Genomic DNA, 19000 nt, shown 5'->3' on the forward strand with positions numbered 1-19000 from the left:
CAGAGAACTGCTGGTGGCCTCCAGACACTGTTGAGTATAATAATTGGGCCCTGCATAATATAACCACAAGAAAAATTTTTTTTGCAAAAGTCCAGATGAGCTTGTAAAAGGGCTTTCCCCTAAGCAAGCTTCCAGATTAGAACACAGTCTTGATGATCCCTGATTGAAGTCTCCTGATATCCAGAACAGAAGATCTAGCCAACAATGCCTCAATCCCAGCTCAGGGACACTGAAGGATAAGAATGAATTGCTAGATGTTCAGTGGTGTGCTATGTAGTAGCAGAATACTAATATATACCTCAACCTAAGAGGGATCCAAACATGAGTAAAGCAAAAACTGAAAGAGATGTCCATGAGGCTGAGACTCCTCACCTTCCATGACGAAGATGAGCTACTGCTCTGATCAGGAAGGAACTCAAAAAATCACTCACCACCATGGACACATGCTAGCCACTGTCAATGTCAGGATAAACTTCAAACTATTAGACTTGCCATAACATTGTAAAATAAATAAACAAAACAAGAATATATAAATGATGAAGTGACAACCTCTTTACTCTCCCTCTTTTCATTCTCATCATTTCTCTGTAGTCTCCCTTTTCAGCAATGTGTTAACTCAGTCACATACACAAAATAAATAAAGATCCAAATTTGTTACAGAAAAAATAGGCACAAGGGGATAGGTTTTCAGCTTAGAGTTGATAAAATAACAAGGGATGCAGAGTGCACAGCTAACACCAAAATCATATCAAGTAGGCTCATGTAACCTGGCAGAAAGCACAGTAGAAAGGAGAGAAGTGTGATTTCATGTTTTGAGTTCAGAAGTCAAAGTCAGTGTATGAAGAACAGAGCTTTCTTTCATCTGTTAATGCAAGAGCAGAAAAGAGAAGATAGGGCTATTGACTCTTCTCTCCTTGCTTGTAAACTGTACTTGACAAAGCAACATTCTAGAATCACAATGTAATCAATCGCATGATGCTGGGAAAATCTGTTCATAGAGCATCTTATGACAGACTTTGATTAAATTCCTCCATTTTATTGCATTGCTTAACTTTTTAATTACATCCAGTTTTTGAAACATGAAAACTTCCAATATAAGTCAGTTTTAAAATTGCATCAGCATTATTACCATTTTATTTCTCTCATGTACCACACTTTCACTGCAATTATAACATCATTTCAACTATTCACTAAAATATAACCAAACCCTCTGACCTTAAAATTAACCATCAAAAGAAACATTAGAAAATTCATGACATTGTGAAAATATTCTGTCTTGTTTAGCTACCATTATGTTGTCAAGAAATCTATAGCACTTTCAAATTTTTTTCTCCCTTGGTGTTCAAGTTGGAGAAGACTTATAGAGACTGTGACATTGTTAAGCAATTAAGCTATAAGTTAAAGAGTGTCCATGAGACAATTTAGAATATAGTTTAGCAAGATTAACCTTCCTGTTCCAGCTAACACTTCTCAGAGATATTCAGTCTTTCCTAGGCTCACAAGTACAAAAACATATATTCACACATGACTACACTCAAACTCATTCCCTGCTCCTCATTGTAGTCCAAAATTTAATTAAGCAACTATGAAACTCCCAAATATATTTTGCTATCAAAGACGGGAACTACAAAGGCAATAACTTTTAAAACATAACATATATTAACTCTTATGATGAAGCACATGGTTTGTTGACCCAATTGGTGGCTCTGGTGGTGAGGTCATATTTATCCTTCTCCACATCTCTGCTCTGTCATTTCCTGAATGCTATCTTCATTCCCATGTGCAAAGACTTTCTCCATGTGGTGGCAATAAGTTCACAGAAAAGACAGGAAGATGGAAGTGTGTTTTCAAAATAATGTTGATCACATTCTGTAACTTCAGTCTTTTATCCTACATCAAAGTTGATTTAATCATTATATAACATATACACAAATAAAAATATGCTGCCATGTCAATTACAATATTTTTTAAAAGAAAGTACCAAAGCATGTCTGTTTTTAGTCTGGTTTAGTTAAAATATTCAGCCTTGAGTGAATTCTTGAGACTGGAGCAATAAAATATTAAGATAAGCCAAGCCTGACACATTCTTGTGTTCCTAGGGAAAGAAATTGCATATTTAATTGGCTTCTCCATCTAAATTAGTGGAGAGAAGAGATAAGGTATTTTATTAGGAAATGAGAAGAGATTCTAGTTCAATGAAAATAGCTAATATTTACAAGAGTCCTTCCTTGACATAGCAGTGGTAAAACACAGTTTAGTTCACCATTGTACAATAGTCTTCAGATTTTTTGGACAAATAGAATCGAAACATTTCCTTCCATTCAAAGCTTGGCACTGCAGCACTGTGATATGATTGGTCTTTTTTTATAGTGCCTAAAAGTTATAACTATGTCCCAAGAGTCAGAGACCAGGGTCTCAGAATACTCAAGCATAAAATTTCAGCAGGTGAAGATAGGTGGTGTTTCCTTTCTTATTCCACTTCACTTACTGTATCATTTATCTAGTAATTATTACTCCATAATAAGAAAGCATCTCTATTAATTATAACTCTGTGCATAGCAGGTGACAGTCAGCTCAAGCCCTTTAAGTAATATGGAAATGTTTTTCTTCATGTAACTGAACGTCCAGAGGCATACATAGATCCAGCCAGTCAAATGCTTCTGTAACCATGCTCTCTCTCTCTTTCTCATTATCTCAGTTCCCCCTTCCTTTTCCCTGGCTTCACATTCAGCAAGCTCACAGTATGGTGAGAAAATTGGCCACTAGATGTTTAAGACTCCCCAGGCTTCAGAGACTGTGATTCTAAAGGCAAACAGCATGTTTTTAGAGAATATCCAGGGTCCCAGCTCAGGTTACAGCAATCCACACAGACCAACCACAGTTCAGCTATTTTAAGTTGTAGCTGTTAGAGTGACCACCAAATGGGTTAGTTATAGTTAAAAAAAAGTGTGCCTGAAACATAAATATTTGTTAGGCCACATTAGCCAGGAAACTGGCAGGGAAGGGGATGTAGAATCACCACATTGTTGGATACAAAGAAGAGTATTTTCCCAAGACTTATTTATGTATCTGTTTATTTAGCCATTTATTTTGGTTTTTTACCATGCTAAATATTGACCTCAAAGCTACCACTGAGCTATGTCCCCAGCCTTCATAATTAACTTAAAATAGATCATTTTTATGTAGTTATTCTGATACAGAGTCCATTTGGGGATAAATAAACCTCAAAGTGAAGAAGATATGCTGATTCATACACAAGTTGGAAGTAATTAAAAGCTAAAATTGTAACCTTGTTCATACATCTTGGTGTATATATTTATTCATATATGTATGAATGAAAACATCATAAAAATTCATGCAAACATAATGTGGTACTTAAATTCTAGAGAAGTAATGTACACTTAGGGTATTTTCTGGAAAAGCAGTATCCTAGCACCCATCTATCTAAATGTCAAAGCTAGGTAACAAACCTAATGTACTTACAACAGCAGTACAACTGAACAGTTGAATGGTAATTATTGGTTAATATTCAAACTGATAAGGTGTGTCTCCTAATGCCTTCATCTTAGGATGTATCATAAAAAATCAACATATTCAGAATCTTCCTGGTGCACACCTGGTCATAATATTATTCCTCTGCTTAGAATAAATATAATGTTATGCAATATAATTTGTAGATATAAGATGTTTTATAGGTACCTAGTGATATAAATACCTGTGGAAAACATGATTATAATGTAAAAAGAAGGAACTTTACTAAAGACCCATGTATCTAAAAGATTTATTTGAATTCTAGGAACACAGACTTGAAAATTAGCAATTTAAATAGAAATAATTTTATTTGTATACCTAGTAGTGATCATGGAGAAGACATCACAGGATTTGAAGAGAGGTAGTATGGTGGTGTGGATTATCCATGATCTTAGTTTATTGCTCTATTGTACACTTTTCATTCTGTCTCTGTCTCTGTTTCTCTCTATCTCTCTATATCTCTGTCTCTCTCTCACACATACACAGACACACACACACACATACATACACATATACACATACACATGCTTATACCCATTTGTCAACTATTTAGAGACTCCTTTAGAAAACACACACATACACACACATGCTTACACTCATTTGCCAAATACATGTTCCATTCAATTAGTGGCAAGATGACCAACCAACATGGAGATTTTGGCTAAAGAACAGACATATAAAATCGATAAACCTCTTTGATAATCTTCTTACCATTAATCCCAAGATTATAGGAGTCAAGCATTAAACATATTTCTAAGTTTGTATACTACAAATATGAAAATGAGAACCCACAAAAGATGACATTATTACAGTTTTTCTATAATTGAAACTTGTTAATTCACATTTTCTGTTTTATTTTAATGCTGGCAATTGGGGTCAACAAACTCATTAGAAAAGATTAAACAACAGTACATTTAAGGATACCTTTTCCAGGACAACTTGCTTTATATTGGAAGGAAAATAATTTAACAGTAGCTCTTTTTCTACATAATTTGCAATATGAATTCATGAAACATTTGGAAACACCTCAATAAAACAGTGCTAAGTTCTTCAGATGTATAAGAACAAAAATCATTAAACCATTTGGAAAAATCTATAAGCTTTATTTATTGTTGTGACCTTTCCAAATGTAGTTGTCCTTTCTATCAATTCTGTTAGTCATGTCCATTTGAAAAACACATAGACTAGACCAGAATATTATTTCCCTGAGAAGCTTAACTGACATTTCCAAGTCAAGAAAGACTGGCTAAAGTTGACCTTTCTTCAGTGAGGCATACGTATAATCTCTTTCTTCCCTAGACTTTCATCCAAATTTCATCCAAAATGCTCACTTTAATTATTGCAAAATAGAATTAAACATTTTTTCCATAAAATCTATGCTAAAATAAAACACATCTCCCAACTAGTGATTAGAAAGTAGAACTTGAGGGAGAAAACAAAAAATGAGTAATGAAATGACCCAAGACATGTTCTATCCACATTATATAAATTATAATGGCAATAACAAGATTAACTATTAAAATGACAATACTTGGGGCCAAAGAGATGAATGCCTCAGTGGTGAAGTTTTCTGCTCTTGGAGAGTAACCAAGTTCCATTTCCAGAACCTACATTTGGCAGCTCACAACCATGACTCCAGCTTCAAAGGGATAGGATGCCTCTGGCCTTTGAGGACATCCATACATACTTACAGACAGACATGCATATGTGCACGCACACACACATAGACACAATTCAAAATTTCAAATTCATATGTTTCATTGGATTACCTATAGAGGAAGTTAGTAAAGGACTATGGGGGTAGGGTTCTAAAGAAAGGAGAGATCCAGTCATATAAGGGCTTAAAGGGGATTATTGAAACAGAAAGGGTTAAGTTAAAGTTGTATAGAAGAGCAGGGTAGAGGAAGGAATACTGGGATGAGTAAATAATACTAAAGACCTTTCCAAAAAAAGTCATATGGAAACCTATACTACTGTAGAAGCATATATATATATATATATACATATATATATGTATATGTATATATATGTGTGTGTGTACACATGCATATACATATAAACATATATATGTACAAAATATATGTACAAAGTTTTGAAAATGGAGTTACTCTATAATGGGACAACAATGTCCCTACTAGACACCATAGGCAAACAAATAAAAAGTGCTGTGCCATAAATAGACTACCTCTTTTATAATCATTCGTCAGTGAGGTCCCATAGGCCCACAGGCTATTGCCAATGCTATTAGTTAACTTCCAGAATTCTGATGGTAAGAGCCTATTACTAAAGATGACATTTACTTGAGTAACAGAATATGGAAATACCAAACTGGTACTGACTCAGAAGCTTCATCCCCACTAGCTTTCATAGTACTGCAAGGTGCTATACCAGAGGAGAAAATTAATAAATCTACCCAGCTGTGAACCCCATGAGCTACAGTAATTACTATCCTGGCATATAATGCCAATTATTGCAATAATGACGTGAATATCATGGGAATAACCAAACACTTTCTAATTGTACTTAAGTCCCATTCCACAAGATTAAACCCATGCCTTGCATTTTCAATCTAATAACCTGTGGCTAGCCATGTTTTAGGCCTTAGAAGAGAATCTACTACCATTATTATGTTGAATGAATATAGTATTAAACTGACTTCTGATGACTTATCATTGTATCTACAGAGTAATGCATCTCCCAACTCAGAGCAGAGATACTTCTATTGCAGATGGGGACTATCACAGGTTCCAGGGTACAGAGTGAAGACACAGTAGGATGATCAGGCCTAAATGAGATACCCCCTTCCCACTAAGGTTCAGCGGTCATTGTAAAAAAATTAAAGCAAAAAGACTTTAAGAGACAGAGGCAGTTGGATAAATACAAGTAAGTAGTGTTCTCCAGACACAACAGGGCATATGAACTCACAACAATTTTGATAGCATGCATGAGACCAGTGCAATCTCAAGCCAAGCCAATTACCAGTGTGGAGTTAGGAGTTGAGCACAAAGTTCCAACCCTCACTGAGAAGCTATTGGCAAAAGATAGCTTCTGGAAGAGTGAGAGTCAATTTTCTCTAAGAATGTAAGCCATGGGAAGTCAACTGTCCTCCAGTTGAAAGCCATATATACAAGAATATACGGGTAGCACGAATTTGATTTTGTGGGTGAAAAACTATAAAAATATATAAATAAATGTTATTTAAAATGGCAATAGTATGCATCTTTTAAAAAGCAATTTATGGATATTTTATTTAAGATTTACTACAATAAAAATTGCATTTTGTTCATGTTAAAGACTATAAAATAATTACAATACATTCAATAATCATCATTATTCTGACTTATGGAAGAAACATGTAGGGTGTCTTGAAGATAAAACAGAAAAAGGAAAAATAAATAGCATCTACATTTCTGCAACTCAGAAATTTCTATGATAGAATGATCAAAAGACCATATGCTAGAACCTTGTATCTTCCCAACATTGAATTTCTGTAAGTGGAAAAGGAAGGCTCGTACAGTAGTCATATGCTTTTATAAAATTATGCACTTAGCTTGGATCTTAAACTTTGAAGTTTTATCCCCAGTTTGGCACTATTGGGAGGCTATGACACCTTTAAGAAATGAGATCTGAATAGGAACAGTTGACACCACCCAGTTCCTAATTCCTTCTCCTGCTTCCTAGACAAAAAGTAAGTGGATTTGCTTAGCTACAACCCATAGCCATATTGAAGAGCCCCCTCACAAGCCCCAAAGCAATTGTCAAGAGAGCAGAAAGATAGAGTCAGGGCAAGAATAGAGGAGAGAAAGAAAGGAGATACCACAATACAGGGAGCCTTATAGGGTTAAAGAGAAACCAGGCACTAGGGAAATGTCCACAGACCTACAAGGTTGACCCCAACTAACAATCTAAGCTATAGTCAAGGCTTCCTTAAATGCCCTTCTTCGATAATGAGATTGATGACTACCTTACATGCCATCTTAGAGCCTTCATTCAGTAGCTGATGGAAGCAGAAGCAGACACCCACAGCTAAACACTGAGCTGAACCCTGGAACCCAGTTGCAGAGAGGGAGCAGTGATGAGCAAAGGGGTCAAGACCAGGCTGGAGAAACCCACAGAAACAGCTGACCTGAACAAGGTGTTGCTCATGGAACCCAGACCGATAGCTGGGAAACCAGCATAAGACTGATCCAGACCTCCTGAATGAGAATGTCAGTTTGGAGGTCTGGTTAATCTATGGGGACCTCCGATAGTGGATCACTATTTATCCCTAGTATATGAATGGACTTTGGGAATGCATTCCACATATAGTGATACTCTCTCAGCCTAGACACACAAGGGAGAGTCTAGGCCCTGCTCCAAATGATATGACATACTTTGAAGGTCCCCATGGAAGGCCTCAACCTCCCTAGGGAGCAGAAAGGGGATGGGATCGCGGTTGGTGGGGGGCAGGGAAAGAGGGGAGGGAGATGGAACTGGGATTGACATGTAAATGAAGCTTGTTTATAATTTAAATAAAAAAGGAAAAAGAAAAAAGAAATTTCATTAAATATTTTCATTTTAAACACTGATTATCTTGTCTTTGTTATAGCAGCAGCACAAAATCTTGTATAGATACGCTTCATGGGACAGTCACTCTGAAAGCCAGACCAAGAGTCAACATAGCTATAGACAGAAGTACACAGACTGTAATTTTATTTGTATGTATAATATAAACTATATATTGTTATATTATATTAGCACATAGTCATGCTAATGTCCCCTCTGAGCATTATTGTTAAAAGCAAAAGTTTTAACAATTTTATGGTAAATGCTTAGAAGAATAAAACAATTAATGCCTCATTACATTTTAATTTTTCATTGCTTTTATAGAATGCTGTGATGAGCTCATACATAAATATTTGTGTGCATCATTAGGTTTTCAGATAAATTATTAATGAACACACACATCTATATATATTAAGGCTCCTTAAAAATTTTTTTCCAAAAAAAAAAATTAAGCAAATTTTATTTCCAAGAGAAAGTGAATAGTCATTTATCATTGAATGATGGATAGTGTATAAAATTACAAACATGGACAATTATAATTGTATTTATAATTTACTTGTAAGTACCCTTATACATTATGAGTAAGAAACAGGATGAGAAGGAAAACAAGAAGATATTAATGCAGATTTACCTAAATGGTAGAACTGTTGACCCAAACTATAAAACATATGTTGCATTTTCCCACAATACAAAACATATTTTGTCTTATAATAATACAAAAACCATTAATTAGAAGATATGATAAGCTGGGGGCTGTAGAGATGGCGCAGCAGTTAAGAGCCCTTGCCCTTGCCCTTGCCCTTGCAGAGGACCTGGATAGGTACCCAGCACCCACATGATGACTCGCAACCATGTGAACTCTAGTTCTAAGAGTCCTGGTGCCCCTTCTGCCCTCTGCAAGCATCAGATGCACATGTGGTACGCATACATGTGTGCAGGCAAAACACTCATAAACATAAAAATCAAATAAATACTTTTTAAAGGGCATAATAAATAAGACATCTTTCTTTAAAAAGTAACTTCATACTCGATATAATATCTCATTGACAACTTCTGTGATATTTTCAACCTAAAGTTAGTCAATAATGTCCTCCAATTTACATAATATCAATACAAAGGCTCTAGAAAAGTGATTGGTAATTTCTATTCCTACAGTGCTGAGTGAGTCATTTCCTGAGTGCATTTATTAACCAGAAGTGTAGTAATAAATTTTTGCAAACTTTTGACATGTCATTTGTAGACCAAAAGCATCATTTTAAGTTGCCTTCTCTTCCTATATTCTTCCTTGATTTTAGTGATTATTTTGGTAACTATAATTATCATCATAGTAGTGAGTCTCTGACATGGACTAGAATTACAAAAACAAAATCTATGAGTTCAGCCTAGGGAAGGGCAATTAGGAAGAGTTTTGAAAAAGTGGAATTGCTTTTGCATTTATCACAAGTGACATTGTCATTGTCATCATTAATCTCTCTTGGTTATCACAAGTACCTTCTTATGTTTAATGATCCATTTCTCATTCATCTCCACTCTGCCTCTGTGCTATCCTTTGTTAAGCAAGCACTAAGTGAACTCTCTTGGAAACTGAATTCTCTACAGTAAATAGCTGCATTTTCTCATTAAGTTTCCTAATATATACCTATAGCACTACATTCTACTCACCATATATCTTTGATTGAACACTTTATCTTTGTTTAAATAGTAAATTACAAGTCATTCTTCTGCACTCACTGTGTGTGTGTGTGTGTGTGTGTGTGTGTGTGTGTGTGTGTGTGTGTGTGTGTGTGTGTGTTTATTCATTACCGTGAATATAGATATAATTTTCTGACCATAGCTGACATTGTTCCCCTCTGCTTGGAATCAAACATGGGGTCTCAGGCATGCTAGGCAAGCCTCCTCAACCAACCTATATCCTCTTCTCAATGAGAACTTCTTAATCCTTTTTATCAGTAATAACTCAAATCTGCTTTGATGATTATGAAGAGTTGTAGGTGGATGGCTAGAAATATATCACTTATTTTTAAAGTGTTACATTATGCTGGATGATTCTGAGAAATAATTAACAGAGACTGTGTTTTCCTGCCAGCTACTTATTATAGTTTTAGGTACATACTTGTATACAATAAATAATACATTTTTAAACCATATGATGTAAAAAGTTATAGTACAAAAATATAGCTAGAATGTATTCCTGCAATGAAAATAATGAGTACATAAATATATGCATCACCCTAATATTTCTCCTATCCTCTCCTCCCACTTTGGCCCATGCAGTCATTGAGCTGAGTTCTTTCATAATCAAGAAATATCCCTTTATCATACAATGTATATGTTGTGTATATACAGTTAGTCTGTTTTCATTTGTTATAATTAATTTGAGATATACTAATGTTGTTACATATTAATAGTTCACTTTGTTCTTACTAGTGAGTAAAATATGTCTTATTGTATAGACAGGTATGTGGATTATGTGCAATTTGATATAGTTACAAATGAAGCACTGTTGATATTCATAAATAAGTGTTTCAGTGAATATAAACTCACTTCTGTTCAAGTGTAGGATTGGATGTATAGCAGATGCATGATTAACTTAGACAGTGAAAGCATTAAACATAAAATAGAAACTAAAAGCTCATGAATAAAACTTTACTAAAAATTAACTTCTCAGATCTTCAAAAGAAAAGCCAAAGAGAAACCACAAATGACAAGAGAATATTTAAAGTCACATATCTTAGAGTACTCATTTCAGAACCGTAAAATGTACTCTCAAAATCCAACTCTTACATGTCTAATAAAAATAAATGCGCTGAGGTTTTAAGCATATAATTCCCCATAAAATACCTACAAACTGCAAATCATAACATGAAAATATACTCAACCTGGCTGGTTATTAAAGAAACATATGATAAAGCACCAGTGAGTGTGACCACTACAGTCTTCAGAATGGTGAAAATTAGGAAGGCAAAACATCACCAAGTGTTGGTGAGGATGGAGAAGACAGTTCTGTTGCTGGTAAAAATGTAAATCTACCAAAAGTTCCTCTGCAAAAAAGTATGGCAATTTATTATGAAGACATAGCTTTGTAACATATATTTTACTATAAATTTCAAAAATTCAAAGATATTTGAACTACTTGGGCCTTCAAACACTTTTCAAAGACCATACTATGTTGCTGAAAACAAGAAATTTAACTAGAATCATAATGTGAGTCAGCTCCACCCTAAGGCTGACTTCTACTTTTAGACATTACACAAATGAAGCAAGATTTTTTTTCTAACTCAAAATTCCTATTGCTGTCATACACCATGTTTTAGCTATAGAAACCTTGGCCCTATTCTTAGAGTCTAAAAGACAGTATTTGTAATAAAGAAATAAAATGCTTACATAAACAAAGCAAGTATTTGCATAAAACAAAACATCTTTAATCTGGAATCTACTCCTAAGAATTAAGATATCAATTTAGTCAACATTTATAAATCTTTGCCCATTCCTAAATGCAACAAAATATTCTGTTTTAAATAAGCTATAAAACTGCAATTCTGGTTCTAGTGTCAACTCAAACTAAATCCCTTCAAAATGTCCAATTCTTTGTAAGCATCGCCTTGTGATGGATCCTGTGATAGTCTTTTGATACATAGATGAATGAGATGGTGCATCTGCCCTTGAGGGCCTCAAAGTCAGCAGGTTTATGATGTTGTCTTGGCTGATAATGATTTACCCAAGGAGATCCTTTCATTAGTGAGCTTTATGACTTCTAAAGCTTGATTGTGGCAGCTGAACTGCCAAGAGCCTGTCACCAATTATCTATCACCTATTACTGGGGAGCTGCAAGGGATGCACAAAAATTCTTCCCCTCTAAACAACCCACATCCCTTCAATCCAATGGCCTTTTCCTCCTGCGTTCAGCCTTACCATGTGATTGAGAAAAACAGAAAATCTAGGAAAATCAACCCGAATTTTGAAAAGGCTTCCCTTTTTCCCACAAGTCATGCTAAATTCATCAATAAGCTTCTCATAGGCCAGGAAGTGGTCATGAACCTTGTTGACTGTTCTGAGGCATTTCCAACATGACCTCTCCTTCCTTTTCTCATGACGAAGTCATTTCTGGTTCTCCTCCCTAGTCTCTGAACATATCTTCTCATGTTCCATTCTAACCTCGCCTCCCATCCTCCTGGAAGTGCCAAAATTTTTCAGATTAACATGCTTGCATTTCTCTTTATCTTGTGCAAAAAAAAAGAGTAATGCAATCCATATTCATGTCTGTAACTACTCTATAAGTTCATGGTTTCTGAATCTAAATCCTATAGCTACTATTTATAGAATGCCTACTATGTGCCTGTTATGCTAGTGACTTTGCATAAATTATCTAATGCGATTCTCAACATTCTGGCTTATTTTTCAATCCATCCCATATGTCCAGGATATAAGCCCAAGCCAATTCCTCTTAGTACCCAACAAAACCTTTTCGACTTGCAGTAGGGTTTTAAGAGAAATTTTAAATTTCCTCTTCCAAAAGCCACTTTAAGAATTATTTTTAAAGACAAAATCTAGACATATGAAAATCACTTAAGAGCACTCAAGTAGCACACTCTTAAAATACAATACATACAAACATTTTTCTTAAAGATAAAGTAGATAACAAAATTTTCTTCTTTATAAACAAATTTAATGGGAAGCACATAAAACTGGGAGGTGTAGTAACTAAACCCAAAACACGATGACAACCATGAAGGGTCCGACTTTTTATACTTTATGTTTTCCAGGTAATTTCCTTTTCATGGTGACTCAGTAAAGTCACAGCTGAAGATACTGGAAGACATTGATGTCAAATGCTTAAAACATGCCAGCTGACACCTGTATCATGACATACTGCCTCATTCCTGAAATCACAAGGCTGCATATGTCCAGTACAGTTTTTTTTTTTCTGCATCACATTGTTGCTTCAAGGCTCTAGTTTCTCATCAGCTCACATAAACTATTGTTATGTCTTTTGACTGTGTCTAAAGTCTCCCTCTTGCAAGCATCTTCCACAGCTCACCAATGAAGTCTTTCCAACACCCATGTCTGATCACTTAGAAACCAACTGACACACAGCATCACTCTGCTATTGCTATGTATCCCTCTGCCATTACTACACCATCCCTCTGCCATTGCCTGGTTTTACATTAGATTAATGTCTTCTGTCTTCTCTTTATAAGAGGATATTTTATTGATAATTTAGAAATTAATATACAATAACCTTAATTTTAATTAAGGTAATCTTAATTAATCTTAATTTTGCTTTTTGCTGTTTGATTAACTTGTACATTTGAAAACCACAAGAATTAATATGAAGAATATACACTAAAATGTGCACATGCAGAAATCTATGAGCTGTCATCTAGAGTACACCATGATAGAAAATATTTAGAAAAACACAGTTCATCACTAGTGTTCCTAAAATCAATGTTCTTGTAAGCAGAAAGGTTTACCTCTCAGGAATAACCTCATACTAAGCTAACAGACAGAAAAACACAAAACCACACCAATTATTTAAAAATAGAGAAAATGTTGCTAGCCAAATTGTTGTATGTGTGTAATAAGTAAAAATTAAACCTTTAACATAATCACTTGATAAGGACATGTAAAAGAAATTGATCAAGAAAAAAGCATATGCTGATAAGCATTTAAGATTATCCATAAAATTAGCATATGTGGTAAACAATTTCAAATTCAATAAGCCAACACAAATATTACTATTACTCTCCAAAACCAACATTTTGAAATAGTCTCTAGCAAAATATTAGCAAAATTGACATGTATAATGAATATTACACCATGATTGTGTGGGACATATACCAAGAATGCAAGTTCATCAAATATTAGAAAATTAATATCATTCATCATGATTACCAGAAAATGATCACAGGACCACCTTAATAACTGCAAAAAATGCATTTAATAAAATTCAGTGCTTACATTTTACATTGAGAGGGGACAAACTATAGATGCAGGACTGTTTCCTGAATCTGATAAAAGACAGTTACACATAAAAAAATAATAAATTCTGCTGCTGACATTATATTTTCTGAGAAGAAGCAATTGCTCCTAAAAGTAGGAACAAGAAAGATAACTACTATCAAAACATGTAAGCATTTGAACACAGCACTTAGCCAAGGTGCTAAGACCAAGAGAGAAAATGACAAGTATAATAGATTAGAAAGTATAAGATATTTCTGTTTGTGGTCATGACTGGTTTTGTTTTGTTTTTGTTTTAACAGAAGCCCAAAGGAATCTAAACAAAAATGCTACTCTAACTTCCATGTGACCATATCAAATCCTATGATATAAACCAATCCAGACGATCAAATATATTTCTATATACAAGCTACAAATAATTAAGAAGCAGGTTTTTATTGAAACATTTTTCAATAACACAAAATAAAGCAAAAAAGTAAAAACAAATTACTTCTGTGTCGAATCAATAAAATGTTGTAGAGAGGAATAAGCAAATTCTAAAGATGACAGGATTTATCATGCTAAAAGATGAAAATGTAATACTGTTGTAAATAAATTACTGCTGCAGTTACCATGGGAACCAGAATGGAAAATTCTCAAAAGGCTAAAGATAAATCTACCATATGACCCAGCTGTACCATTCACTGGCAAATTCCTTAAAGGTCTCACCATTCTACCCCACAGATAATTGCCCAGCCATGTTCTTTTCTTAGCCTGAAATGGAAACAACATTAATTTCCTTTCAGCTGATGAAACATGGTATACAAACACAATAGTGCTATTCTGCTATAAACAAAATGAAATTGTGAATTTTGCAGGTAAAAGGATGGAGCTAGAATATATCTGAGAGAGAGAAAGAACCCAGGCACAAAATAAAATGCCATAAGTATTCTCTCACTTCTGGATCCTAGCTTTGAGTCTTTAGATGTGATTTTATCACTGGAATAACTGAAAACACTAGGAAAGTAAAAAGGGACCATGGGGAGGAGGAAAATCTCTAGAAAAGAGAATAGTAGTACACATATGCAATGAAGGGTTGGATAAGAATAAAGAGTGGGAATGACTTACCTGTGGATGTGAGAGGGAGAGTAACACAGAGAAAGACAGATAGAGGTAGGATAAGTAACACTAAGGATCTTTGAAAAAGCCAGAGGGAATCATATTATGCACATGTGAGTGCGCATGCATGCGCATGTACACACACACACACACACACACACACACACACACACACACACACACACACACACTCCTAAATGAAGTTATGCCATTTGGGGAAACGCCAGTTCCAAACAGGGGAGCCTTCTTTATTATGATGGGTCAGGGCAGTCCAAAAGCACCCAAAACAATATAGACTATTACTGTGTCCTTGGTTGCATCCTAGAAATTGAGGTAAGACCCAATTTCTGAAGACATTGCACACTTCCAACACAGGACTTGTAGGAACCTAACTAAAAATGAGCTTGAAGCCTCATCCTTGGGTGCTAGCTCTCATAGTACTGGAAGAGCTATGCAAGCTGCCAAAGGAGAAAATTACTCAAGAGTCTTCTCCAGCTGTAGTGCTTGTGAACAACAACAATGAGCAGAATGGCAAAATATGTTGAAAGGTGCAATAGTAGCACTTAGATTATAGCAATAATGGCAGCCATCTAAATGGACCTTGGGCCCACTTAATAGCAATAATAGGAAGGAAATCATGCCTACTATTTATTATAAGCCTAGCTTACTACCGATGACTGAAGAGGCCATGGACCCTAGGACAGAATCTATGGCTGATCTTTCACTAATACAGTATAATTTCTAATTTCATTCTAAATGCTTATCTTTTTACCCACAGAGAAGTGTAGTTCTCATTCATCAACAAGGAACCTTCTGTCTTCATCAGATGGAAAACATTATATAGGGCTGCAACTGATCAAATGCGGGAAATTGACTGTGGGGTGCCTGGCCACTCCCAATTAGTACAGATACAAGACAACCCCTACATCTAAGGCTCAGGAAACATTGTTGAAGAAAGGTTGGAAAGACTGTTTGAGTCTTTTTCATTACTACAAATTACTGAATCTGTACTATTCAGTTAAAGCACTACAAAACAACTTAGTGAAACTAAAATACATTGACAATGTAATAAGTAAATTCAATGTAGTTATGCAATTAAGTGTTATTTGACATTAAAGTATATATATATACACAACAACATGGATAAACCCAAATACCATTTTGATCAAAACAAGAAGTATTCAGAGTACATAGACATTGTAAGATTTTATTGATAGGAAGTTGTGAAACTAATATAAAAGGACAGATATTTATTGGTTGTCCCTAAGAACTAGGATGTGATTGAGTAATGTTATGAGAAACCTTGTAAGTTTTCTAGAATGTGTGTATGTGTGTACACGTGTGTATGTGTGTGTGTGTGTGTGTGTGTGTGTGTGTGCTTGTGTGTGCATTCGCACTAATAGACATGTGGATATCAAATATGTGTGTATTTGCTCAATGAGGGAAATGCTGACGTCTGTACATCTCATTGAAGATCAATGTACCTCTACTTATTAAAACTGCATCAAAACATAACTTATCACCCATCAGCTTTGCAAAACTTGCACATTCTACACCAATGTAACTATGGAGAAACAAGCAAATTCACACAGTTTGAAGAGATTGTAAAATTATATAAGTCCTAAGGGGATATGGAAAATTTGGAACCATCTGGTAAAATCACACTGCATTTGCTCTTTGATCCAGACATTTCTCTTCTGGGATTCTATACCAAACATACATAAGCAAATAAAGGGAAATATTTATACTCAAAGTGACTCACTGAAGCATTGTTGATAGTAGCAAAAGAATAAAAATACTAAAACATCCATCAGCAGGGGACTGATTGACTACCTCACGGTCTAGCCAAAGAGCAGAGCTTTCTGTATTTGTGAAATGCAAAGAAAATGGAACTGAGGAGTTTGCTAAGTTAATAAAGTGCCTGCCCCCACAAGTACCACAACATGAATTTTGATCGCCTTAATGAGCATAGAAATCCAGACTTGGAAACATGTGCCTATAACTTTAGCCTTGGGGAGATGCTTAGACAGACACTAGAAGATCCTTGAAGATTAACTGGCCATCCAGGACAGCCAAATCAATGAGTTTCACATTTGGTGAGATTCTATCTTAATAGTATAAATAGCAATCAAGGAAGACATGTAAAATACAATAGTAATTTAACTAAACACACTCATATGATACAGCCCCGTGAGAAAAAGAATGGAGAATTCACATAAATGGTATTTAAGAACTTTTACTTTTGTTATTATGAAACATCTGTATTATGAAATAAAGTGAATGAGTAATTGCATGAAGAATACATTTTATTCCACCAGAAATAAAGAAGTGCTACTAGGAAGACTGAGTTAAAGTTAAAATCCTATACTACTATATTTGTACCAAAAACATCAGCAAGAATTTTAATAACCTCCTCCAAAAAAGTGAAGTATCCTAATTTTATTCACTGAAAAGGTTCAGTAACAATGAGTATCCCTAGGAATTATATGGCAACATTGAAGTAACATGTTTCAGAAAGAGCCCTGACCCCTGACAAATTGTCTGATGCCAGGTCTAGACCTAGAAATGTATAAAATGATGCTTGAATATCTTCTCATAAACAGCACAAAGCTTCCTTGACTCTGAAAAAACCACACACACACAAAAAAAAAAAAAAAAACAAAACAGGATGTCTCCAACTGAAGCAGTTCCCACTGCCAAGAATGGACATGTTATGTTTATATCTATCTTTTATTAGTAATAAAAGATATTCTTTGCTTGTTACCAGAGAATACTAGTGAAGTCAGAGAGTGACAGAAACTAAATGACATTGCATTGTTTCAATGACCATAAAAGCAAAGATGCATAAATTCAACCTTCTTTTGTGCACAAACTAATCTAAAAGTTCATTAACTAAATTGGTAAAGAAACATTTGCTTTTGAGGGAGGTGGATCTCTGTGAGTTTGAGGCCAGCCTGGTCTCCAGAGCGAGTGCCAAGATAGCCTCCAAAGCTACACAGAGAAACCCTGTCTCAAAAACCAAAAAGAAAAAAAAAAGAAAACAGAGAAACATTTGCTTTTGTAGAAGTATTCCAGCTGAAAATGAGAGAATATATAACAGATTTAAAGAATCACCATTTTACAATCCTTATGATAATAGTGTGTGTGGATAGACAAATAACCTGAATAATGATACACATCACTAAAAACCATCATAGTAAAATTAAATTACAAAATAATCAGATATTATGTTCTGCCTAGTATAACAACACTACTACAATGTTTTGTTTTTTTTTTTTTTACAAAGAATTTATAAACTAAGGACATCCCTGGAACTATCAAATAAACAATAGTAGAACTAAAGGAATATGCTAGCTGCTGGCTAGTTTTATGCCAACTTGACACAAGTCGAGTCATTTTGGAAGAGGAGGAAATGGAGGAGCAGAAATATTGAGTTGGGATAAGAATAGAGGAGAGCAGGATGAGAGATACCATATCAGAGGGAGCCATTATAGGTCCGAAGAGAGATCTGGCACTAGGGAGATTTCCAGAGATCTACAAGGATGACACGAAGTGACAATCTAGGCAATGGTGGACAGGATACCCTAAATGCCCTTCACCTATAATGAGACTGATGACTACTTTATGTGCCATCCTAGAGCCCTCATCCAGTGGTTGATGGAAGCCGAGGCAGACATCCACAGATATACACTGAACTGAACTTTGGAATCCAGTTGCAGAGAGGGAGGAATGAAGATCAAAGGGTTAGGGTTAGGGTGGTACCAGGCTGGTGAAACACACAGAAACAGCTGGCCTGAACAAGGAGAGCACATGAACCCCAGACTGGTGTCTGGGAGGCCAGCACGGGACTGATCCAGACCCCTGAACA

The sequence above is a fragment of the Cricetulus griseus genome, chromosome 6 (assembly GCF_003668045.3).
Source record: "Cricetulus griseus strain 17A/GY chromosome 6, alternate assembly CriGri-PICRH-1.0, whole genome shotgun sequence".
Lineage (NCBI taxonomy): Eukaryota > Metazoa > Chordata > Mammalia > Rodentia > Cricetidae > Cricetulus > Cricetulus griseus.